Here is a 9,442-nt window from a genome sequence, read left to right as displayed (position 1 = left end):
GACAATGCCTCATCAAAACTGGAAGGAGCAAGAATGGAACTCTGAAAATCCAGAACCCAATTCATGGCAGATTCAAGGCATATACTGGTGCTAAAAATTTTGTAATATTTGAAAGTAGTTGAGTGCTTGTTTGGCATAAGTAACTAGTATTTTTAGGCCTCTAGTTGGACTTTATTTCAACTATATGGCTACCTTGTGCAATTCAAAGATGGATCGTACTGAAACCCGGAGCTAAAAAGCTGAACATTAATAATAGTTTGAACAGAGAAAGCTATAGCTTAAATATTACTTAAAAACAGCTAGAGTGGACCTCCTCTTCTTTAGGCTAAACAACCCCTGCTCTCTCAGCTGCTCCTCACAGGACTTGTGAGAGATTGGAATATTATGGCTAATGGGTTAAATATTGTGAGGAAGGACTTTTTGCCCATTCTGACAAAACTGAATAAAGAAGCTGCGACCAATGAAGCCAACCCTTCCCTGAAAATGCCTCCTGACTGAACTTGGGACTGTGAGTTAAGCCACCTAAGGGAACTTGAGGCAAGATCAAGGTGACACTATTGTCTCAGGTCTGGGGAGAAGTAAACAAGGCTACAGGAGAAAAATGTATCCACAACAAAGCCAAACCCAGCAGCTGTCCTGAAAATCAGCTCTCTCTGCCTTCAGGCTGGGGAAGTCATAGCCACAGACTCGTCTGCTGAGGCCAGGTTGGCACACAAACCTCCCATCAACAGAGGGGGAAGGAGGAAATTTTGGGGGTGAGGCACAACCTCTGGTAAGGGGCAGTGGGCACCCATCCTCCCTCAGACAAACTGGCTCAGCTCTAAAAGCCCCCAGCCCCAGAAGGCCACATCCAGGGGACATCCCCATGAGGGGCAGCTGAGGGGGTGTCACAACCCAGCAAAGACCTCCAAAATGCCCCCAGAGCCATCCCTGAGGCCTTGCACCTGACAACTGCATGGCATGCAAAGTAACACAACAGATCTGAAAATCCACAACCCAATTCATGGCAGACTCAAAGGACATACTGGTGCTAAAGATTTTATATTATTTGAAAGTAGCAAGAGAGAGAGTCCAACTTGCCCCATCCCAGGGAGGTACCTGGGCAGTCCCACCTTGCCCAAATCTGCATGAATCTATTGGAGTTTTGCCAGACCTCACCACAGAGAAGACCAGAAGAGGATTTAATGGTATGCCAGTGAGATCCATGCAATGGTGATACTTTCTACTTTCTACCTAATCTGTCACTCTCTATTTCTCTCCTTCTCCCAGACGCCCTTCTCTATTTCTCTCTCTCTCTTCCTCACATTTACTGTTACATAAAATCCAGACTACTAACTTTGGCATATGGTCTCGTTTGCACCTTAATTCAGGGGCATCTCCCTAATAATTTTAATAACTAGATCATAACAACCCACTGAAACTTGAACAGAACTCATTCACTTTTAAGCAGTTTAAGTAATCACTATAGGGAAAAAAGGTATAAACTAGTATATATAGGAAATTCTGCACTTCTTCAGTGGAAAAAAAAAGCACAATCAGTCGACCATATAGTGCATCCATTTGCTGTACATGCCACTGCGTCAGAGGACGGGCATTATCACATCCCTTTGGAATTATCTTTCAGAGCACAGAGACAAAACCAAAAAGTACAACTTCAGTCAATCTTTACCTTCAAACGACATTCAGTACACGCTGCAGAGACCAACGCTCTGCGAGTTCAGGACTCCTTGTTCGCAGAGACGAACGCTCTGCGAGTTCAGGACTCCTTGCTCGCAGAGACCAACGCTCTGCGGGGTCAGGACTCGCTCTCAGAGACAATCTCTGTGAACAAGCCTCTTGGCGAATCGCTAAAGAAGCCGTTTCACGAGCCCCAGGCTGCGAACGAGCAGCCCAGAGCGCGCTCCGCGGCAACTGAGGCGGCGGCGCCGTCAGGGCCGCGGCGGTTCCCCGGCAACAGCGGCCCCCATTGTCGGGGCCGGGCCGGGCCGGTGACGCCGGGCGGGCCTCGGCCCCCCGCGTTCCAGCCCCGGAATCCGCTCCGGGGCCCGGAATGTGACGGTGCGCGGTGGCAGAGCTCGATGTCGCCAGACCCTTGCCCCCAGCGCCGGGCTGCTCCTCCACAACGGGAAAAAGCCAGGAGCTCAACAGTTGTGTTCAGCGCTTAGTGCAAGCGGGAATCAGCGAGCTGCAGGTCCTGGGCAGTAAGATGTAGCTTCTGGTTCTTAGGGACACACAAGGGGCAGAAATAATTTCCTGGTGTCATGGTTTATCACCTAATCAGCAGCCAGGAATTAGTGCTCCGGAAGACTGACATGATCACATCCTGTATTTCTCTTTGGCATTCTCTTTCATGTGAAATACAAAGTTGTGTTTCGTGTCAGGTACAAACAGGCGATGTGTGTGGTTGTGAATGTGAAATGTGTGGACACCGATAATGGGAGAGCTGTGAATTCTAATAATAACTGAGGAGACTAAAGCACGGAAAAAGGCCTTTGAACCTATCTTTTGTTTGCAAATTAACCCTAGATGATTTAGGAGCATTGGAATTAAAGTGTTAAAGATGTTGCTTTTTGCCTGCATTTAATCCATAAAAAGCTCTGCAATAATAACCGTTTGAAGTATAATTTTAGAATATTACTTGTATCCTTGAAACTATAGCTTTGGAATATATATAAAGGAAATGTGCTTATCTCACGCCTCATTGAAGCAGAGAAAAACAGTTTGAGAAAGGAAGATGAACATCACCTCAAAGGTTTATGGTTTCAACCAAAGGGAAGCTGGACATCACTGTTATGAGATTTAGAGTCTCTGCAATTAAAAAGTGGATACACATCTGGGGAGCTGGACCCCACCAGATGGGATTCCTCTTTCTTCTTTTGGAAACTGGACCGTCACCATCTGGGGATACTCCTTTGAGATACATCCTGAGAAATTAAAATCACAATAGTGTATAGAATTGTGATGTAATAATTTGGAATAAAAATTGCTGATGAGTAAAAATTGGAAATAGAAACTGCTGAAAAAACCTGATGGGTACCCCTATAAATACCTGTAACCATCAATTATCGGTGTGCAGCTGGAGGGAAAACTTCCCCCACTGTACCCAGTGCTGTATTGCTCATACTTTACCGTATTAAATAATAAATGGATTGCTGCTTGAATATTGGCCTAGTCAAGCTTCTTATTCATAACATTCAGAACACAGATGTGCTAAAAGGAAAAAAAAAACCTACAATATTTATGAACCTCTATCTTCAAATGAAATGCAAGACTGATTTTCAGTTATATTCCCAGCATTGTAATAAAAAACCACTAGACCCATAATTGTTGCAAGTTTCCTTGCAGTAAACTCGAGATTTTAATATTCTTTCCAAGTTTATCTGTAATATATAGGTTTATATATTCTAAAGAACTTAGGTTTGTTAAATTACTGCATACACCTTCATGCTACTGAGCAATAGCACAGATTGATTGTGTCTTCAGCAGAACTGGTTTGTCTTAGTAGAAAGACTTAGAAATGAAAACCTTTCCGAGTTAACCAGAATTAAGTAAGTACTTTTGAAAACAAAGGAGGGAAAAAAGACCAACCCTATTAATTTATGATGTTTCTAAGTCAACTACTCTGCGCAGCCTAAGGAAGCTGTAATGGAATAAGGGAAGAGAGATCTTACAACCATGTTATCCATACGTGTGTGGAAAACCTTCCCACAGAGTGCCTGCACAGCTGCTTTAAAGACTTGGTGACAGAAGAGCAACATAGGATTGCGCTAAGAAAGACAAATATCCAATTAAAGTCAAATTACAAATTATTTTATTTTCAGATGGGGCCGCAGATTGTATGCTGCTCACCAATCCTGGGGGTTCAGAATGTCCTGCAGCATGGCTGAGCCATGAGACTTGTGGAGTAGAATTATGAATTATGAAAAGGTGAAGCATAAACATTTATTATGCACCTATATTGCATTACCAACTCAATTTAAATCTCTGAAGTAGTCATTAGTGTCAAGAGCATATCCAACCACAAATTTACCTGGAGTTTTGAAGCCTGGATAAGTAAGAAAATACAGTTCTTTTTATACTTCAGTGGTGTGAGTAGCTTTTAAATGCACAGCTGGGACTCAACACATACTTGAGCTGAGAGTAATGGGCATCATCTCTTGCAGGGAGCTTTCTTAAGAATCTGAGCTGTAAATTGATGACAGAGGTTAGAATCTAAACCATTCCCATGGGTCAGTAATGTAATTAAGGAGTTAAGAGAATGATTTTTATTAACAAAATAATTGTTTAAAACCTAGTTATGAGTTATTCCTGGGAGAGGAGACAAGGAGTGAGATTTTACTTGAGTGAAAGTAGATGAACTGTGATTCAGCAGGACTTTTCAGTTTGGAAATAAGACAAGTTTAATAATGTGGAGTCAAAACAAATGCCCTCTAGGGTCAAAGCAATGCCAAACACAGTTAAGGTTTGATCTGGTTTTGCTATCTAAATAGTTAAATTTGTATATCAAATAGCTAAACCTGCACTCAGGCCAACCAGGGGAAAAGAACAAGGTGGTCATGAGGTCTCAGGATAGCATGGCTGCTCATTAGCTTTTTATGGAATTTCTCTCTATTTGTCTTGTCCTTCATGAAACTTATGGGCCAGTTGTCAGATGTGCTGCCTGAAGTGAAATTGCAGGATTGTTTTGGAAAATATAGGAAAAAAACCCCGAGAAAAACATGATACTTACAGTCTGGTCTGTCGCCTGGACTCTGACATGTCCTTTGAACGAGCAGGGTGTAAGGCAGAGCAGAGAAGGTTGGTTTTTAAAATGCCTTGCTCTAAGCTCTGGACTCCCATTCTGCCTCACCTCCCCATAAGCGTCTCAAATGGTGCACTTAAATTAAAACAGTGAGATTATTGCACAGAAAGAAGTGGTGTTCAGCCTTGTAGTGCAGGAGAAGCAAAGGCTCTGGTCTTTATGTCTGAGTGGCTCAACTTTGTATTCAGTTCCCTTCAGTCCTGTGTCTCAGCTCTTTGCCCTTCCATGCAGCAATGGACATGGAATAGCACAGGGGGGAAAGCATGTCCGAGTGGCCGGTAATGATTTGAGTGGGGAGGGAGAAAAGGAAAATTTCTTCTGCAAAATTACATCTGTTCTTGCTTTGCCTGTGCACTTCAGAAGAAACTGAGAACCTCCTGCACAGTCACTAGAAGGATTGTCTACATAACTGATGCTTAAAGCAACTGTAATTATAAAGCACTGTGGTTACCTGACAGACACAGGGATATTCCACAAAATTTCTTTAGAGATCTACTAAAAGCAGATCTAGAATGCTACTTGAAGTCATCTTCCCAGTGCTGACAGACTCTTAGATTCTGGAAACCTCTATGGCTGAGGGTATTAAGAAGTCTTCAGAGTGTTGTCATTCTAGTATTGAGGCAACGGAGGTGGTGTTAGAAAACCTATGGAAAGAGATGAATTTCCTTCAAACATAAAGTAAGAAACAGGGAATGGATCAGACTTTATGGACTACATGGAAAGAGCCATAAAACCTTTTTTTAATAATTTGACCAGTGAAGATGGTAGTGCACAGGTAAATTTCCCAGTTTAACACTTAATTTTTCAGCAGCTGGATAAGGATTACTTCCTGCATTTGCTTCCTCCCACTCCAAACTTCAAGCATCTGTCAGCATACACTGACTATTGACCCAAATGTTTTGAGTATGTTAGTTAGGGGCTTTATCCTTACACCTTACAAGAATATACCTTTTATCATCCTTGGTTTCTTGTCTTTTATTTGTGAAAGCAGAGCTTTCATTGTTCTACCAGTCTCAATAATGTCCTGAAAGAGATAAAAAAATAAATTACCCTTCAAGTTTGAAAGGAAATCCAGACTGTCAGTGGATAAAATTAGAGTATACCAACCTGGCAGCACAGTAACATCCTCAATTATTATATGTAATATGTATTATTTTGAAAAGAAGGGAGAAAAAAAATCTGTGTTATTCCACACCTCCTTCAGTCATTACTTACCTCTGCTACTAAAGCATTCTGAAGGAAAGGAAAGGAAAAGGAAAATACTTAAAAGGTAATTTGCAGCAAATTACACAGGCAAGAAAAGCACACTAAAACCCTCAGTTAAAGGGAATTGCAGATTTACAAAGGAGATTGTTGCTTGAACTACTGACTTTACTTGGGTGCTTTCTGAAGAGTCTTTCTGTAAATATTTATGAATGCTTAAAATATGGTGATAAAGGCACCTATGTCAGGTCCATATATTTCTCTATGTATAGCACTAGTATTCTAGAGCCACACTGAATAAGTCAGTTTAATATGGTTCATTTCTGGGATAAAAAGGGGAATAAGATCTTTGGGAGCAGTCATCACTGATAACTTCAAGTTTCCACTGAGATCAGTGGGAATTATTCACTGTTTCAGAGCCCAGCAATTTAAATCAGTGTTAAGTGGCTGGAAGTATGCAGTATCAAAATCTTAAGAAAGATGGATTTCCTGGAAAATACACAAGAACAGTTGTTTCCCTTTAAAAGCTGAAGATGCTAATCCATTTAGTGCAGACAGGTCCTCTCCAAAAAAAATTGATTTTTTTTTTCAGAAGAATCATTCCAGAACGAGAAAGAAGAGATGGAAGCCATGTAAAGCATGGCCAAAAGGGTTATCCTGTATTTAGTTGAAAGGTGTGCTGCTCTTGCTTTTTGCCAGAGGAGGAAGTTTGAGCTCTGCCCCTGGCTTTGTCATGCTGAGGGTTCTGCTGTTATTCCAGTGAACATATAATATTCACCCTTTGGGGCAGATCTGTCAGTCAGTTCCTACAGCTGTACAACCCTGAGCATTTCATGCATGCAAATATTAAAATTATAGGTTTGAATGTCCAGCAATTAAAAATTAATTCAACTTCTTTTTCTATCTCATAGAAAATCTGGGGTTACAATAAACAAGAGTACTTCATACAATACAGATGCCTCCATTCTCTGGACTCCTGTAACTCAGTCTGATCTACAATACTGATAAAAGCTGCAGGTTGTAGTTTCACACAAATCCAACGTTTTTTCCTGGGTTTTTTGCTCATCCAATGTTTTTTCCTGGGTTTTTTGCTCATATGGAAATTATCTTAAGGATTTACTTTGGCTTTCTCCTTAAACTCTGGAAAGGTGTGATTAGTTTTATACTATTTTGGTAAATAGGCCAACCTCATCGTGCTGTTCTTCAATTGAGTTTATTCTGTGTAAAATTTCTTTTGCTTTTTTCCAGTAGTCTTGCAGACATCTTTTTCTGACTTGCACATCCAATTCTTCTGCATTGTTCACATTTCATGAGTTATCATATAATTTCAGAGACAAGTGTTCAGCTTTATAAAACATAAAACATTAAAATTTTACCAATTAACATTTAAAAATATTTATTATATTTAGTACGCTGAGGGACAGCCCCAATAATTTAATGCAAAATAACATTTTCTATAAAACTTAAATTTATACATAAATATTAACACACTTGAAATATACACTGCAGTTACAAAAGGTTACATATAACTTGCAATTATAGTTCCTTATAAACTGTTTTCACAATGATGCTGTGAAAAAAAAAAAAAAAGCTTTTTCATTGAATTAAATCTGGGTTCTTCACCAGTATGAGTCTCTGCTTTTTTAAAAAACAGTTCCATATTAATGGACACTACAAAGCCCCATAACCCTGACAGCTCGGACAGAGAACCCAAGACTAACACCATGAATGCCTTCGAGCATCAGCACTTTATTATTCCCCAGTACAGCCTTTTATACCCTTTGGTCTTATGCTAACACTTGTGTGCCCTTTTACCCCCTGGGCATTGGTCAGTGCACCTCAGCATTCGTGCTCCTTTTTCCCTTAAGGATGGGCACTTGTTTTACACAGCTGCACCTTGTCAGGGGTGAGATTTCCTGCAGCACTACCTTTATTCTCTTACAATCCATTCTCCCACACACCCCCTCAATCTTACACAAACCTCTCAGTTGTGCTTGCAGCACAGAAATGTAGATACCTGTTTGTTTTTTCCTAACTAGCAACTGCACACCCTCCACGCTCTAGAGATTAGAGGACAAGGTCTCTGTTTCATGGGAAGGATGTCGTGGAGCTGAGGGGTGGGATTGTCCGGCTGAAGGGCAGCGGAGGCCCCGCCGGTTTAAATTTCACTGTATTTATTTCATTTATTCTGAGGGCTGCGATCTCGCGGAGCTGAGGGCACAGCCCGGCCCGGCCCCTCAGGCACCGCCGCAGCCGCAGCGCCGCCCGAGCGCCTCAGGGCGCGGCCGCCCCTGGACTCGGGACAGCCCTGAGCCTTCCCCTCAGGCGGGCGGGAAGCGCTTGGAGTTGTAGAACCGGCAGGGGTGAAAGAGATCTTTAAAACCGTCAGTTCAACGTCAGCCCAGCACTGACACTGCAAACACTAAACCACTAAAGCATTTCCCAGTGTCAGATCCAGAGGCCTCTTTAACAGCTCCAGGGATGGCAACTCCACCCTCTCTCTGGCCAACCTATTCCCAGACCTGAACACCTGAACAGTGGAAAGTTTTTTCTAAAATCTAACCTGAATTTCCTCTCAAGGTGAGGCCACTTCCTCTGGTTCTCAGTGCAGGCTCAGCAGCAGAGAGCAGCCCCCCCTCAGTGCACGCTCCTGTCAGGGAGTTGGAGAGAGCTGTGAGATCCCTCCTGAGCCTCTTCTCCAGCCTGAACCAACCCAGCTGCCTCAGCTACTCCTCATGGGGCACCTTTTCTAGAACTTTCGTGAGCCTTGCTGCCCTTCTCTGGACACACTCAGCCCCTCAATGTCCTTCTTCCCGAGGGGCCCAGAGCTAGACACAGCACTCTGAGTGTTGGGGTCTCTAGCTGCTCAGAGTGACCCCATGAAAAGTTGGAAAGTCTCTTTTCCCAGCCCCAGAGCTTGAAGAAGCAGTCAGGGCTCTTCATTTCTTCGTCTCAAGGTTGTTTATTGTGTCTTATCTATAAAATTCTTTCTCCTGCCCTGCCCAGGTCCATCCAGCAGGACAGTTCCAGGCACTCTGCCTGCCCCCAGGGCAGTGTTATGTCTTTATACTAAAAACTATGTGTACAATGTTTACAATTACTTTCCAATACCTATCACCTGTGTTAGACAGTGAGCTTCTACTCTAAACCAATCTGTAAGTGCCAACATCACCTAGAAGATGGAGGCCAAGAAGAAGAAGGAGAAAGGCTGGAGACACCCAGTCCCCTCCATCTTGCCCCCTGAACCCCCATTCTAAAAACCCCAAAATCGACTTTCAGTTTGTGATAAATTCACTACCATTCTGCTTAATTTGTCGTGGCTTGCAGATCTTCATCCAAGGTTGGTACCTTGCTCTGTGGGTCATAATCAAACCCACAGGGGCATTTTGGGCTCTGTGCCAGGGTCTCTGAGCGCCCTGGCAGGGTCTGGGCTGCTCA

The sequence above is a fragment of the Zonotrichia leucophrys genome, chromosome 11, assembly GCF_028769735.1.
Source record: "Zonotrichia leucophrys gambelii isolate GWCS_2022_RI chromosome 11, RI_Zleu_2.0, whole genome shotgun sequence".
Lineage (NCBI taxonomy): Eukaryota > Metazoa > Chordata > Aves > Passeriformes > Passerellidae > Zonotrichia > Zonotrichia leucophrys.
The sequence above is the reverse complement of the archived record's forward strand: the minus strand, read 5'-3'. Positions refer to the sequence as shown.